The sequence below is a fragment of the Chelmon rostratus genome, chromosome 4, assembly GCF_017976325.1.
Source record: "Chelmon rostratus isolate fCheRos1 chromosome 4, fCheRos1.pri, whole genome shotgun sequence".
Classification (NCBI taxonomy): domain Eukaryota; kingdom Metazoa; phylum Chordata; class Actinopteri; order Chaetodontiformes; family Chaetodontidae; genus Chelmon; species Chelmon rostratus.
The window spans coordinates 26,802,060-26,817,846 of record NC_055661.1 but is presented as its reverse complement, the minus strand read 5'-3'; the positions used below and the strand labels follow the sequence as shown (position 1 = coordinate 26,817,846).

At 42.2% G+C, this 15,787-nt stretch overlaps 1 protein-coding gene across 2 annotated transcripts in view; it reads left to right on the top strand.

The window, feature by feature from the left end:
• LOC121605350 (LIM domain containing preferred translocation partner in lipoma) overlaps positions 1-15,787 on the top strand; it is a 140,588-nt gene that overhangs the window by 69,477 nt on the left and 55,324 nt on the right. The gene's annotated exons all lie outside the window — the stretch shown is intronic.

Genomic DNA, 15,787 nt, shown 5'->3' with positions numbered 1-15,787 from the left:
TTTTTGCAATCCTTTTACGACCCTTATGTCCTGCTGGGGCAGTGCCGCTGCCACGGGGCGGTCTGCAACTATGTTTAGGTGGGTGCTGTGTGACAAAGTGACATCCACATGAATGCAGGGCCCAAGGTTTCCCAGCAGAACATGATCAGCGTTGTTCACTCCACCTGTCAGTGGTGTTAATGTTGTGGCTGGCCGATGGTTTCTGCAGGACGCAGACTCGTCTGTCGCATCTTTTAGAAATGTTTTGCAGCAACGACAAAGTGAGTCTTGACCTATATCATTAGTTGATATTAAACGATATTAACAGCAACTTCAAAAAGTCAAAGCCTTGGGCAGTTCACTAAATTGTTTGACACACAATAAATGTAGGACAGGCTGATAAAAAAACCTAACCAATTGTGTTTGGAGTAGGAAGGCTCAGAGGGGCGTTTAACACCATGCAGATCATATCTCTAGTGAGATATTCGAGCAATAATGTAATACCTGAAAGTTTGTTCTCTGCGACGGCTCCTAATGTGGCCACGCTGGCATCACCAGTGCACAAATTTTTTTAAAAAAAGGAAAAGTTTTTATCCTGCGGGTTATTTACTGTGTAGTTACCATGTCTACAAGTTTAATTTATTCATTAAGGATGCATATGTAATACAGAAAGCAGGTTTAAGACGATAAATTATTGACAGAGCGATTCATTTAGCTGCACATGAGGGTCTGTGCCCTCATCAAGACGTACCTATTTACATCCACCGACACATCATGTCAGCACATGTCACGTGGAGGGAAAAAAGAAAAGAAGTCTTCAAACTCAAACGCACTTTTATTGCACATCTGTGAATATACCCTCTTCTCAGACTAGTTGAATGCTCCTGAAATGCTATGTTTGTGGAAAATGTGGCGTTTTGGGGGAAGTGTGCAGAAGACAGGAGACTGTTGGTTGCTACTACTTACGTCCTTTGGTTTGGTGAGTCCTGGCTCTGTGGCTGGAGGGACTGAAATGGGTGTACTACACCCAAAGTGAAAATTATTGCACCGCACAGGGGAAACATAGCGGATACGGAGTGAACCATGTGGTTCTGAAATGATACACATTAAAGGCAAGTAAGTAAAATATGGCTTGATGATTTCTAGCATGCTTATTGTTGTGGTACGTCTGCGTGTTCATGGGTGTTGATGTCAAATGTGATGCTGTGATAACATAAAATTACGCACTCATGAAATATGGGGAACTGCCTTTTTGACCAGTCAAATGGACATGTGACAGTTTGTAGTACAATAAAGACCTTTTGTTGGCGGGTTGAGCCACAGTCTGCACAGACCCGAGCCCACAGGCGTCCATGCAGGTTTCCCGTTGATGGATAAACTGGATAAACTCGTTGCTCTGACCCTCCAAAGGTCACACAACATTCAGTGTTTTTGTTTCTGCTGCTCTGTTTCCACTCCCAGTTCAGTGCTCTCACTGGTTCACCATTCCCACAACGCTTCCCCGTCTACTGTCGGATTGAGAAGAATTTAAATTTTGCAGACTTAAAAAGGAGTAGTTCAACACAGTAACTCCTGAGACTTAGATCGATACCACTGTCACATCTTTATGGTAACTATATAGCTGGAGCCACCAGCTTGTTAGCTTAGCTTAGCATTAAGACTGGAAACAGGGGAATATACCTAGCCCGGCTCTGTCCAAAGGTAACAAAATCCACCAACCGGCACCTCTGAAGCTCACCAATTAACACGTAAATGTAAATGTTAGCGGAATACTAGTTTTCAGTCGCCATGCAAACAGCATAGTTGGGACTTTGTCTTTTTAGAAAACTGGAATATTTTGTGCATAGAACTGTAAAATGCACCCACATGTACACATTGGATAGGAGGACAGACATTTTTAGGATTGTGGAGCTACCAGCTGCTGAAGCACACTGCATTTCCTCCGTCTGCACACCTTTGTTGGGATAAAAACGGTAATAGCGGTATATACCGACTGAAAGCTTTTGTCAACACGACTTGAAAAATTGATGTGCACCTGTATAGCGCTGAGAGTCCAGCTGGCGAATGAGCGGGTGAGCAGTCATACTAACTAATGTATGGCTGTCGTGGTGCTTTTACCTGTCAGGGTCAAAGCCGCTGCATGTTTATTTTTATCACAACCTGCTGCAAGCTTTTGAAGTTATGGGTGAGAAGACACACCACCTGCGTCTCAGCAGAGTACACATACATGTTATGACATGTATTAATCATGAAATGTTATGTATCAGACATTTTGTTGACTTAACCCTGGTTTTGCAGTCTAAGACAGCTTCTCTGTGCGATCATGATGCCTTTTTACTGTGGCTTTGTCGTCTCTCTGAGAGCTTTTTGCACGTGGAAGAGATTTGCTTTCCATTTAATTGTTTATTTTTCAGCATTACAAGCATACACACACACACACACACACACACACACACACACACAGAAATACTCTCCTCAGCTGATGCTGATTCTAGCTGATTAACTCAGGTTGACCTTTTCCCCTACCCAGCTGCTCCTGTCAGTCCGCGCCCGGCCTCCTTCAATGCATTATTCTACAACATAACACTGGTGTGTGTCGTGAGCCAGGTTTCAAACTCAGCACTGGCACAACTGCTGCACAGTAATCTCCTGCTTGTACAAGCAAAGAGTAACCAACGGTTTTGATTTACAGCTTTCTGCGCGCAAGCAATTACAGAGCCAGCTCTCCAAAATCAATAGGCCACCCCGCGCTCTCCCTTTCAAGAGAGAGGATTCCTCCTCCCTGTATTAAATTTGGAATCAGCGAAGGGACCTTATGTGTGCTTGCCTCCCAGATGAAATTGAAATGGACGTTGCCGCTCATTCATAAAAATCTAAGTAGCATTCCTGCAAACATTCAGCCGGCACTGATGCTTCACAGACATCAAAACAATTTTGTTTGCTTTAGTTGGTATTCTCTGTGGCATAACAGTGGGTAATGAAATGTGATCATTATATAATTCACATTTGTTCTCTCTGCACTTCCATCTTAGATGCCATTTGTTATTTGACACAGTTAACCAAGTTTGCGTTGCAGTTCGTTCGCTTTATCCCGCGACAGCAAAAATTAAGGCAGACCTGATGATGCTGTTCTGCTCTTTATTCTGTTAGAGGTTCCTGTTATTTCTCATCATGCCGGCTTTGAACCAGAAATGTTGTTGCAGAAAATCACGACTGTTAGTTGACGTTATCCAAGTTTACAGTTCTTATCGTTTGTATCACACAGGTTCTCTAAGGCATTGATCCCCAGACATTAAACTGGGCCATGGTACAGAAAAGGTTGGGGACCACTGCTCTAAGGGCTGTTTGAGGGTTAAGACTGCGTCTAGACCGACTTTATTCGTCTGGCTGTAAAACACTCAACTTGGCTCAACTTTTGCTGCAACCCAGCGTGCTGGCGAGGCACAGCGTTGGCGAATCACATGCATGCCAGCTCACATTCCTTGAATGGAACAGAGCGTATTTTTCTATTTGTACTGTTTACCTCACGATCGTCCTGTAGAAAGATATAATGATTGCTTCCAGAGTTCTACCATCCTGCCTCAGAGTCTAACCGTATGAAACAGTGTGCAGTGTTTTGGCATCTGATATTCCCTCAGATCTCGTGGATCTACTACTCCAAGGTAACTTTCTGGAGCGTATTTGCTGTTTCACCGGTCCCTGAAGAGACTTCCTTTGTTGTAACACAGTGCTGTTTTTGGTCTGAATGCCCGCTGAGGCTGAGCCTTGGTTGATTTACACACCTGATCACCACCATAAAGGAAAACCCATCCATCCTTCCTCAACCCCTTTAAAAGAGATAATTAAAATGTAAAACTGATGACCACACCTTTCTATCAGTCACCTGATCAGCTGTCTGCTTGATGTAGATCCCTGCCTATATTTGGCCCTACATCACAAATTGTTTCAGATCGTCTTCTAAGATTTCGCTTCGTTTTTCTCCAATTCTAAGTCCAGCGTGGTGATTGGAGGAAACGCAGGAGAGCCTGTTCATGCTAAATCCTTCAAGTGTGCCGCACTGCAATCCGAGCCCAACCAGCCCCACTAATATGCAGCGTAGGCCTGTCTAAGCACATCAGATCTGTTGTGGGGGAGTTAACAAGGAGGCCCAGATGAGTGTCAAAATAGCGCGCTCATCAAGCGCCAGAGCAGCAGTGCTGCTTTGTTGGAGTCTGTAGACTCTGCTGCGACCTCCGATTCACACTGACCTCTGGTGCATTTCTAGTAATCAAAGACATCACCTGCTGATTCTGGAACACCCAGAAAAACTGAATTAAAGAAATCATTTTCACACATTTAATATGTGCCTTTAGGTCGTTATGAACAACATGAAAACTAAATAAGGCCACCAGAATTTAAGCCTATCACTGGATGATAACAGAGAAAATATAATTAGACCCCGACATACGAATGTGTCACAATATTTGAAGCCCCACAAGCTCTTTCACATCTGATTTGTTTATTGTATTTTCCTGTTTTGGCCAGTATCAGTTTGTATTCACCTCCTTCATAGGCAGATCCTGATACATTTGGCCAAATGCTAGCTGCAGGCGGCTGAAAAGTAGCATCATATTCTGCTAATATGCACATGAAGAGCAGAAGAGTAAACAGTGTCAGCTTTTCCAGACACACTCAGTTATTGTCTTCCCCTTTCACAACCGGTTCATCATAGAGCACCTGATTCAGACAGAACAGAGGGAGTAATGTCCCACACACAGCAGTCAAAAACAAGTTGTTTGGTTTAATCTTTGTTAATTTTATCATGATGGTCAGTGAAACTGTCAAATCGTTATCACACAGTAAATTTGTTGAGAACTGTGTACACACTGCTGATGCACTTAACTAGTTATCCAGTGTATAACCAATTAAGTAAGCAGGTTAGAGTTTTTTTTTTCACATTAAGCAGTGACATTTTTGTCCCAATTAAACTGTAATGCGCTGCTTCCATTAAAGCCGCACCTCATTCTGATCTGATTCAATCCGGTGTGATAAGATCCGAGCTGAAGTTAAAAAGCTCTTCCTGTCTGATCCATCCACACGCTGCGAAACGATAATGTGCAGCATTATGAATAAAATATTGAAAGCCTCAGCTCCCTATTCGACATACACTTACCACCATGATAAACTTCCCCAGTTTTACTGCGCTGCATTAAGAGGTGTGTGTGTGTGTGTGTGTGTGTGTGTGTTCTGCCAGAACTTCTGGGATCAAAGATGTGTGACTCACTTACAGTCATGGTTCCACCTCAATTAACAGTCAGTCTGTGAAGTGCACTGAAGCGCTCTCTTTGTTTGCGTCCATGTTGGAAACTCAACTGCGCTTCTGTTAATGCTGTCTAGAAAAATCACATGAACGCCGCTGTCTCGCTGTTTGGCGCCTCTGAGGAAAGAGGCTTCGTGACCCTGTGACATGGACGTTAGAGTTCTTGTGCACATTATTAACATCTGTTTGTGTTTTTGGGCCGCGATGCAACATTAACAGAGGAGCAGTAGAGGTCTTCACTTGGTTTCAAGTATTTGAGACCTGACCTGGGACCTGATTTGGGTTGATGGGTCAGGGTTGAGGTTAGGGTTAGTCTAATCCTACTGGTTTGTGGCAAAGCTTGTGACTGTGTGTCAGTTTGCCCTTTTTGACCAAATAGTTCTAGAAATGATGGAGCCAAAGTATGAAGAAAGACTGGATTGTTTTGTTTTGGCACAAAAAGGATTCAAGTCAACCAAAATGCATCATTAAAAGCCATCTGAGAACATTCACTCATTGGTCAGATGTGTCTGAGGTGGGAGCAGGAAAGTAAACCCAGGAAGAAGGTCCTGAAGAAGCTCGTTTCTACACAAATATCAAGAAGACAGCGTTCTTTGTTGCTAGTCCAGCTCAGACTTTGGTTCATCCCCTGACTGTCTGCTAGCAGCTGTTTATTTCCCTCATCTGCGTCTCGGTATCCAAAGCACACCTGGTTACAGGAGCTGCTCAGTTCAGACTTCCAGAGTGCGTCTTGTAGTTGTTTAAGCTCAAGCTCAGATTCCCACCACAAAGTAGCATCGTACGAATTCACCTGGGACCGGACAGAGACCACTTCCTCTGAAGGGTTTTGGTGCGGTTGTTTTGGTATGATTGCTGTGATCAGACTGGCCCAAACAATCGTACCAAAAGGGAAAATGAACCAGATTCAACCTGATTGAACAATGTCCTTTTGAAAACTCCCTTTTGTGCATTCCTGTTTGCATTTCCACCTCATCTGAAGAACCATGTAGATTAGGAAAATTACACCGATGACAGTTTAAAAAGTGACGCTAGTGGGCCGGCTGTCCAGTTCCAGGGTCAGTTTCGGACTGGGGCCATAATTTTGGACCTGTGAAGACTTAAATGATACTCACACAGCTTCGGCTCTACTATCCGTATGCTAACAGCTATGTCACATACACTGAATATTTTCCATCTGTTTTTGGTGAAGTGCTGAAGGACGCTGCAGAGATGTGGGCAGTTGTATTGACTCCTGAAATACCTTTAATGAAAAGTCAATCCGCTTGTTTTCTTTGAGAGTCCCAACACAGCATGTGTATTTAAATGAGTAACAGGTACAGTTGGGCCGTGCCTGATTCACACTGTATGAAATAGCAAAGAGAACGGCATCGCGTTACTGTCACTTCACGACTACGTCAGCAGACGAGCTGCAGCCCTGCACACATGGGTCTGTTTGTATTTTTACTCGGTGTCAAATAGCTTGATGTCTGTGTAATAAGTTGTCATGTCCATACAAAACAGATGGGCATTATTGAAGTCTGCTGACAGTTTGGCTGAAGCCAAGTGCTTGAAATGCTGCTGAGATGGATCCTTCCACATGAGTGCCCTAAGGAGGCCTCACTTCACACTGTGCCAGTCAAGCCATGCCGTGACACTCCCATCTCTCAACAGGCAGAGCATTGCGGATGGCACTCGCTGTCACAACATGGCAGAATGATAGGCCCTCGCTGCTCGCTCCCAAGCCTCCCACTGATCGTGGCGTCTGCTGAACGATCTCAGAGAGCGCAGACTCTAGACCGCCCGGCCGGCGCCTCAGCTCCCTGAGAGCATGATAGGGTTGGTGACCTTTCTCCTGTTCGCCTTATGAGGCTCAAACTCTGGAGGCACCTCAAGGGACGGCCTCACCATTTCAGTTCTTCATCCCTTCAGGAGCACTCGTCATCCCTTCCACCTCAGCTGTGTGTCTGCGTATGATGGGTGCAGAAGTGAATTCATACATATAGCCATGCTCTGGTTTCAGGTATAATCATGTGCCAAGGTACATAAAGTACACGGATACATGCCACACAGGTACAAATAGCCGGAATACCAAATAGAAGTGATAAAGTTATTGACCATGAATCATCTTAAAGTCACTGAGACTTGGAAGTTAAAGCTGTTGAGAACTGCTAGCCTCCACCTACACCTCCTTCACCTGTGTTAGATCAGGAGGTGGAGAGTGAGGGAGAAATGAATAAATCAGACCACATTACCTGGAAATGTAAACAAAGAAGACGTCCAAACACCCCTTCTCTTTTTTTTTTTTTTTTTTCATATATTCAACATATAACAAGAAATATATGAAGAGTTAAGACAGTGATGGAGGATTGGACTCAGTATCCAGCAGTAACAACCGCTGCCTCCCAGCACCTCTAAAGCTCATTAGTTAACATGTTACCTATTTTTTGTTGTATGGATCAGATTTATTTTAATGCACCGTCCTTCTCCTGAATTATGGAATGAATGCTGAGCAAGGTGATGCTCAAAGGCTGGACATTTGTGTTGTCAGTGTGGCTTTGAATGGTGTCTTCTTTCTTGTGCTCTCATTTTCATTTTCTCAATATGCACCTGATCTGAAGATTTGTTGAGTCATGAAACCAGTCCTAAAACCTTTAAATGGTGTGACAGAGTGTGATGGTTTTTCCTGTGTTGCTGTATGTTCAACATCTCAGGAGTCAAAACATACCAGAGGTGTATCTTATTGTACTTTGTCTACGATGTTTCCAAATCAGGAAGTGACTCATTAATGTAGAAAGTGACTCACTCAGATATTCCTTCGCCGCTTCACTCACTCGTCCCTTTGTTGACGGCCAGTTGGAGGCTTTGCAGTGTGACCACTATGACTTGTGCGCCCTTGTTCTCAGTCAATCTGCTTTTACTGTTCCCATGTGTGCTTAAGTTGCCGTCCTATGACAGGAATGCCCTTCACGTATTTCGGCTGTCACAACACTGAGACACTTTGATTCAAGCTTCTCTTAAGGCGGAATAAATTTGCATCAGTCAGGAACACGTGTAATGAGGTACATGTAATGACACATTACAGTTTATTTATCAGTGCTGGTTCGTCATGTGGTTTCCAGCGAACACAGAGGTCAGTCGTACGGAAGGTGAACGGTCAGCCTCTGCTATGTTGTGAAGGACACATTTAAACAAACGTGCCCATTTAAAATCCAGATCGTGAGATAAAATGTCATGTTTTCTCTTTGACGGTGACAGTTAGCTGAGGAATGTTGGCTTCAATTGTTTCCAGCTTCTGCTGCTGTCACGGGCATGACACTGGTATGCTAGTCAACCTCTTTTATTCCTCATAAAAGGTCAAAGCCGGAGGCAGTTATTTTTTGCAATGGATATTTTGCTCTTCAGGGCTCTGACGCCACAAGTGTGCGATTGTGTTTTTCTTATCTCTGAGAGCTGCCAGAACTGCATCAAGATGACACTCCAGCTCTGTAATTATAGGGCTTGGCGGTGTTTAACTTCTCCCTCTCTGTTTGTTTTATATGCTGCTATTCTCTTTGATTGCTTTGTTGCTGCATGGAGCAGAGATGTTGCCACAGCGCCGGTGGCTGCCATTGACCTTAAGGTCAATCTGGCAGCAGGTTCTGAGTTTTGACAGGGGCAGCCAACTGTGGAGAGAGGAGCATGCCTTCGGGCGCTCAATGTGTTCCGTCAATGTTTGTTAGTCAAATAAACTGCATAGTATCACCCCTTTGTCTTTTATTAACAGGGTGAACCAATGACAAATTTAGTTTGAGCCAAGAAGCTGTGACAGTCGATGTATCCTGCCTCTTTACATCACGAAGTCCTAGCAACAATGCTAAAAGGCTTACCGTCAACTGCTGTCATTGCACATTATCCCTCGTCCCGATAACATGTGCAAGCGTACAGTGCACACGCACAAACACACACATCTTCTGAGGGAACGGCTACAGTTCCCCGTCTCTGGGATTGATGACATCGACATACTGTAAGCGATGGACGTTTTCAACAGTGCAGTATTTCACCTCCCGGAGCAGGAGGGGTCACAAGTGCATGAAAACCTCATTACAGGGATGAGTCAGGGACGTGTGTGGTGAGAGACTGGCCCGTAGTACTGCAGGAGGTGAATGAAACAATTAGTTTCTGCTGTGTGAGAGCTGCAAAACACACATTTCCCTCTTTTGTCAAGATAGCCTGCAGAAGTGCCACGATCGCTGACTCTCGGGGACTTTTCTTTCTTCACACAGTAGCCCTGAAAATGATTTTTTAGTTGCATCAGTGAGTAATACGCCCTACTTTATATGATGTTGTTACATCATGCTAGAAATATAACATTTTTTTTTTCTGAAACCCAGTTTTTTTTTAGGTTATTACATAAGAGAATTTTTAAACATGGACTTAATGTTCATCCACATTGTCTTCGGGTTGTCGTGGCGGTAAAACCAAAGAGTGCGCATGTCGTGTACTGTATGTGACTACTACCTGACTCACTCTGTGTGTTCACATCTCTCTCTGCACTCTGAGTGTCTCTGCAGTTTCAGAAACTGGTTAAGTGCTGCGAGGAGACTAAATGGACAAAGATCTACACTCTTTTTAGGCAAATAGCAAATAAAAGCATGGCTGGTAATATTTTATTTTTATGAAAGCTGTCACATGTTTGTTGCAAAGCGAGTTTGTTTCAGCAGCGTTTGACCTTTCGATGCTCCAAATGACACAGCAGGACTGATGATTACAACTTCTTTACTGATGATATTCACCGTTTTAGTTTTGACCGATGAATCGGCCCGTTGTAGCTCATCGCGTCGCTGAGTCTGTTGGTAATTAGCATGAAACTGCAGAGAAATGCCAAACTGAATGAGCCTATAATGAGATAATTTGGAAACAGTCTCACTGTTAGTTTGTCCACTAGAGTCAACTGACAAATTGATTTCTACATTGTACATTGTGCCGTTTAGTGTGATCCTGATCATAATTATTCTTTTTTTAGTTTAGATATAAGGGATCCCTGTTGAGATCGTTTATGTTAGAAATGTTGTTTTCATTGTTGTGTATCACTGTGCCCTTTTCAGTCTGTTAATGTAATAATTATAAACTGTTCAAACAATAGAAGCCACAGAACAAATATCATAGCTGTGATATTATCAAGAGAAGCTACTTGGAGACTTGATCAGTGATTTTGTAGAAATGTTGACTTTTTATTTCAGCTTCCGCAGCCTCATGAGTTTTCTTCCACAGCAGTGCCAGTAATCCTGAATCTAAACTGTTCCCGCGTCCTCAGACGATGTTAGTCTGTTTGATTTTCCATTCTTCTGCAGTCTGACTCTCATGTGTGAAGTTTAGGATGCACTTTGTGAATATTTTCATGTTTACAGATTTAAATAATAAAAAAAAACAAAACAGGCAGGTCACGTTCAGGTTAGCTCAGATCTGCACGGCTACACAGAAAAATAGACATGCCAACACAAGTGAGGTTTCCATCTAAAGGGAGCGTAAAGTTTGACCGAATTTTCAGAAAATCTGCAAATGAAAGTGCAAATGAAAGCACGTTTCCAAAATAGTAGGTGGTGCTAATTCTCCTTTCAGGTGCTAATAGCCGTTGCAGAAGAAGAGGGGGCAGCTGCAGTCAAAGCTCAGACAATGAAAAATAATGTAGAACATGATGGAAATATGTTGGTTTCATTTAATAATTGGAGGAAGGTCAGAGTCTCCTTGTCGCTCCACGCGGAGATGATGGTCATCTGTCGAGCGAAAGCTTGAGCGAAGTTTAAATCACATGCTTCGTGTACATCATGATTTATTTGGCACTTTTCCACCTCATCCAAGCATGAAAGCTTTTCATGATATTTAGACTTTTTTTTTCTTTTTCTTCTTAAATTTCCAGAATTCACGCTCAATTTTTGATGCGAAAATGGAAAAATAAAAAGCACGTTAAGATAGCAGCGTCTGCGAGAGCTGTTCCTGTAAATGAACCTGGCCAATGGACCATAAGGAATAAATTGGGACACAAGAATGTGTATGAATTAAATAAAAGACAGAAAGCAAATGCAGTTCCATGTAATACCATGATACAATCAGTAGTGAGGATACCAGTCACAGTGGTAGTATTTTGGGACAAATGTGATAGGGGGCAGCCATTAAACATTTAATGTAATTTATATGGCGTGGGTGAAAACAGTGTTGAAATATTCACTTGTTAAGCGAGGGTTGTCATGCAACTGTCACTTGAAGGAGCAAGAAAAGAATCAGACATGCAGACAAAAGATACGCAGAGCGAAAAGTTCCCAATATGTGTATAACACACTTTATCTGGAAACTGGAAAGATAGTTCAAAACAGCTAGAGGTCTCGCCACGTTCCGCAGAGACACTGTTTAATCATATTTAATGTGCCTTATCTTGAACTATTTTAGGAAGAGAATTGATAACCCCTGTTGCATGACTGTGTGGAGGCTGGCGGATTGTGAAATGTGACTATTGTGCCTGATTGTGCAGAGACAAGAAGAATAAAAGAGGGGGGGGGATTAGTGAATACGAAAGTGTTGACTGGGAATTCTTCCATGGTCACAGTGGAAGTGCTGAAACAGGCAGATGCAGATGGACCGTGGAGCCAGCGGTCGAGAGCGTCGGCTTTGTATGAATAAGGAGCAGGAAAAAGTTAAGCGAAAAATATCCAAGGTCTTAGACGAGTCTGAAAAGATGCAGAACTTCTCCCTCTTTAGGGGTTTTCCCCAAGCTTGCTTAAAAAAAAATCCCCCCACCCTCGTGGTTTGAAATGCAAAGTTAACAGTTTTACTCAGCCCCCCCAAGGCTTGTATAGTCTCTCCTAATCTTTTTTAATGTGTCAAAAGGCTTTCTTGAGAGTCTCTGTGAAATTTCACACTTAAGTTGTTTGCAAAGTCAGTCTGAATTACAGTGTAGAGTGAGGGTTAACTTTTCTGAAGGCGTCAGGGAAAACTTTTTAAAAAACTGTGGGTTATGTTTGCGTGTGTGTGTGTGTGTGTGTTTGTGTGGGGAGGGGGCAATAGAGACAACAGCAGTGTTTGTATTCAGACTGAGACTGCAATTTCAAAGAAAGAATGAGAGACTGAATCATTATGTGATGTAGTTGTAGGTGCATGTAAACGAGCCTCGTCATCATTAAATAAGATAAAACAACACGTGAACGCGCTTTAAATCAGCAGTAATAATTCAATATTATCTTTTCATCAACGTTCAATGGAATTTTATTGTGATGATATGTAAACCCAACAAAATGAGCTCTGAACCTATTTTTAATATTTGTCTACAAAATAAACCAGTTTTTGCTCTGAACTTCAATTTGATGATTTTATATTGAATTTTTCATACTGTGTGTTTTCCATGCTGTGATTATATATCATGGAGCAACGTATGAAGAACATACCAAGTTATTGGTTACAATCCTGATTCCAAAACAGTGGACAACATCAATAAAACAGGATGTGATAATCTGCTGATCCTTTCTGACATCTTCTCATCAGCTTCACTGATTTCGGTAAATATCTGCTTATTTTGAATCTGATGCAGCAACATGTTTCAAACACGTTGGGACAGGAGCGACTAAAGACTGGGAAAGATGTGGACTGCTCCAAAAACACCTGTTTGGAACGTTCCACAGGTGAACAGGTTGATTGGTAACAGGTGATAGTAACAGCGAGGATGGAGCGAGGTTCAACACTTCGTGTTTGAAAATGGAAATGATTGATTCTGTTTTTATTTAAATTTTTCAATATTTTTCTTGTTTTAACCAAATACATTGACGGCTTTTTGATATAACAAGATTAGATGTTTTTAAAACAAGAGAAGTTTCTTTTAAACATGTCATAATTTGATATGTAGTGATAACAACAAAATGTGTAAAAAGAACGTTAAAGCGGGAACATTTTCTCCTAATAACGAGAAACTGAGCAAATACTTTTTTTGTCATGGTGTCAGCAATAATACGCTGATATTGGAAACACTAATAATGATGTCCACCATATCGCTCTGCATCGCGTTAAAATATTACCACACAGCACAGACTAATACATTAATAATACTTTAAACTAAGATATGTACATCTGACTTGTATTAAACTATAAGAGAAGAGTGTCTCATCTGTGCTAACAGTAAATTTACCCAATTTTCTAAAAATAAATGTTGTTGTTGACTGTGGCCGCCGGTGGAAGACACACAGTGTCGGCACAGGAAGCAGCGACTTAGTAGCCAAATTACCAGACAGTGACGTTATCATTAGCTGTTGTCGCCCAGCTATCAGTGTCTTAGTGGTCGTGATATTATCTCAGGCCACACTCATTAACATCGACAGGTCAAAGTGATCCAGCAACTGAAACAGCAGCTAGGTTAATATGAAAACCATCTCGGCTACAGACGCTCTGTTCAGATTGTACGCATTCGATTAGTTTCATCACCCTCAGAAAGGGCTGAATCCATTCTCTTAATGTAATTTCTGGAAAATGTACCATGACAGTGTAATTATTTTGAGGGGGCCAATTTGCATTTCCACTGCTCTGCTAACTAAATGCTACTGTAGGTTCTAAGGCCTTAAAGATAAATTAATAATCTGGAGCATTTAAAACCCATGAAACATTTAAATTAAGTAATTTCACTTCCTACAGGGCATGTTGGAGATTTTTCCATACATATGCAGACAGACACACTTTTTAAATAAACATCAGCACTAATCACTGAGACAGAAATCAGAGTGAGAGCAGAAAATATTTTCTGGAGCTTTTAATGGTTCCTTAGGGGCTCCCCTCTGACTTAGATTAGATGGGATTTAGACAAAGTTGATGCATGCACCTCTTTTTTTCCCCCAAAAACTTGAATTTCCGCACTTTATTATCTGGATCACAGACTAAATTTTGCTGTATACATTTTCACTGATAGAATTACAACACTTTTTCGATGCACAGAATCACAAAGGAGTGCAGCAGTGCAGCAAAACAGCTATGAGGGGCATTGCTGCGCACCAGGCTTTGATCAACTTTTAAGGGAAATCGATTAGAATTGATGCTCTGCCCCAATTTAGAAGACATCTCATCAAACTGAGTTGCAAAGGGTCTAAAGACTACAAGTGTTCATTTTTGTTCCCCTAGTGCTGCAAATTTAGTAATTGACTCTGATTTTTGGCTTCAGGCAATAACCTAATAAGGCCATCCAAGGTTAATGATAGACCCTTTTTAGACTGGCTGAACGTCTGACACCGATATGTAGTGGTAGTGAAAAACAATTATTACTTACATGAGAGACACTCAGGGCAGAAGTCTCTGACATCTGACTGAAACGTTGTTATTCTGTGTCTTATTCACTGCTACAGGTATATTTTGTTATAGCCAGTGCATTGAGTGCTACCGTTGTTCAGACGGTGAGACTCCCAGCAGTGGTTTTGTTGCTTTGCAGCCGTCTCTTCCCAGGAACACCAGCACCACAAATCTCAGTGATTTAACATCTTTCACATCCAAACAGCTGGAGTCAGCACAAGCGTCATGTGCCATTGCCAATCTGCTGTCATGGCGTCCTCTGCCAAACAATTTATCGCTTCCCTTCCTGCTTTATTAGCCATAGATTATGGGTGGTCGCGGACAGCGTAGAGCCTCTGCTGTCGAGGTAGCCTTGTAATTGACTCTGGGGAGGCAGAGTGGATAATCATTTGAGCGTAAAACACAGTATCAGTAAGTAGCTGCTTTAATACAACTCCTGTATGTCCACCATTCAACAGGATTTCTATTATTTTAGTTTTCAGTTACTGTTACTGTTACTTGCTAGTTACAGTTTTTCCCAGACTAGCAGCATGTCTGTCAGTCAGTCCAGGCTGAAATATCTCAACAACTATTGAATGGATTTCTGTGACATTTTTATACACATTCGTGGTCCCCAGAGGATTTTGGTGACCCTGACTTTTCTTGGCGCACCACCAGCAGGTCAAAGGTTTCACTCATCCTGTGAAATAACTCAACATCCACTGTACACCTACGGGATGGATTGGAACAAAATGTGGTCCAGACAGTCGTGGTTCCCAGATGATGATTCCTAATCACTTTGGTGTTCCCCTTACTTTTCAGCCAGCACCATCATCAGGTCAAAATTTCAAGCTGTCCGGTTCTAGCATGCTAACATGCCGAACTAAGATAACTAAAATCACAACCTGCTGAACTTCAGCATGTTAGGACTGTCGTCATGTGCCTGTTGACGTTAGCGTTTTAAATTGATTACAACCCAGATTCCAAAAAAGTTGGGAATCTGTGAAAAACATAAATAAAAACAGAATCACTTGCAAACAAACTGTGTTTACTGACAACAGTTTGCTAAAGTGTTCCTGAGCCCATTTATTAATCTCCTTTATCCAATCATGTGTTCATAAAGTGTTCGCTCCATCCTCGCTGTGAACCACTGAGTCTTTCCAGGATGCTCCTTTCATACCCGATCATGATGCTATCACCTGTTACCAATTAACCTGTTTACCTGTGGAATGTTCCAAACAGGTGCTTTTGGAGCGT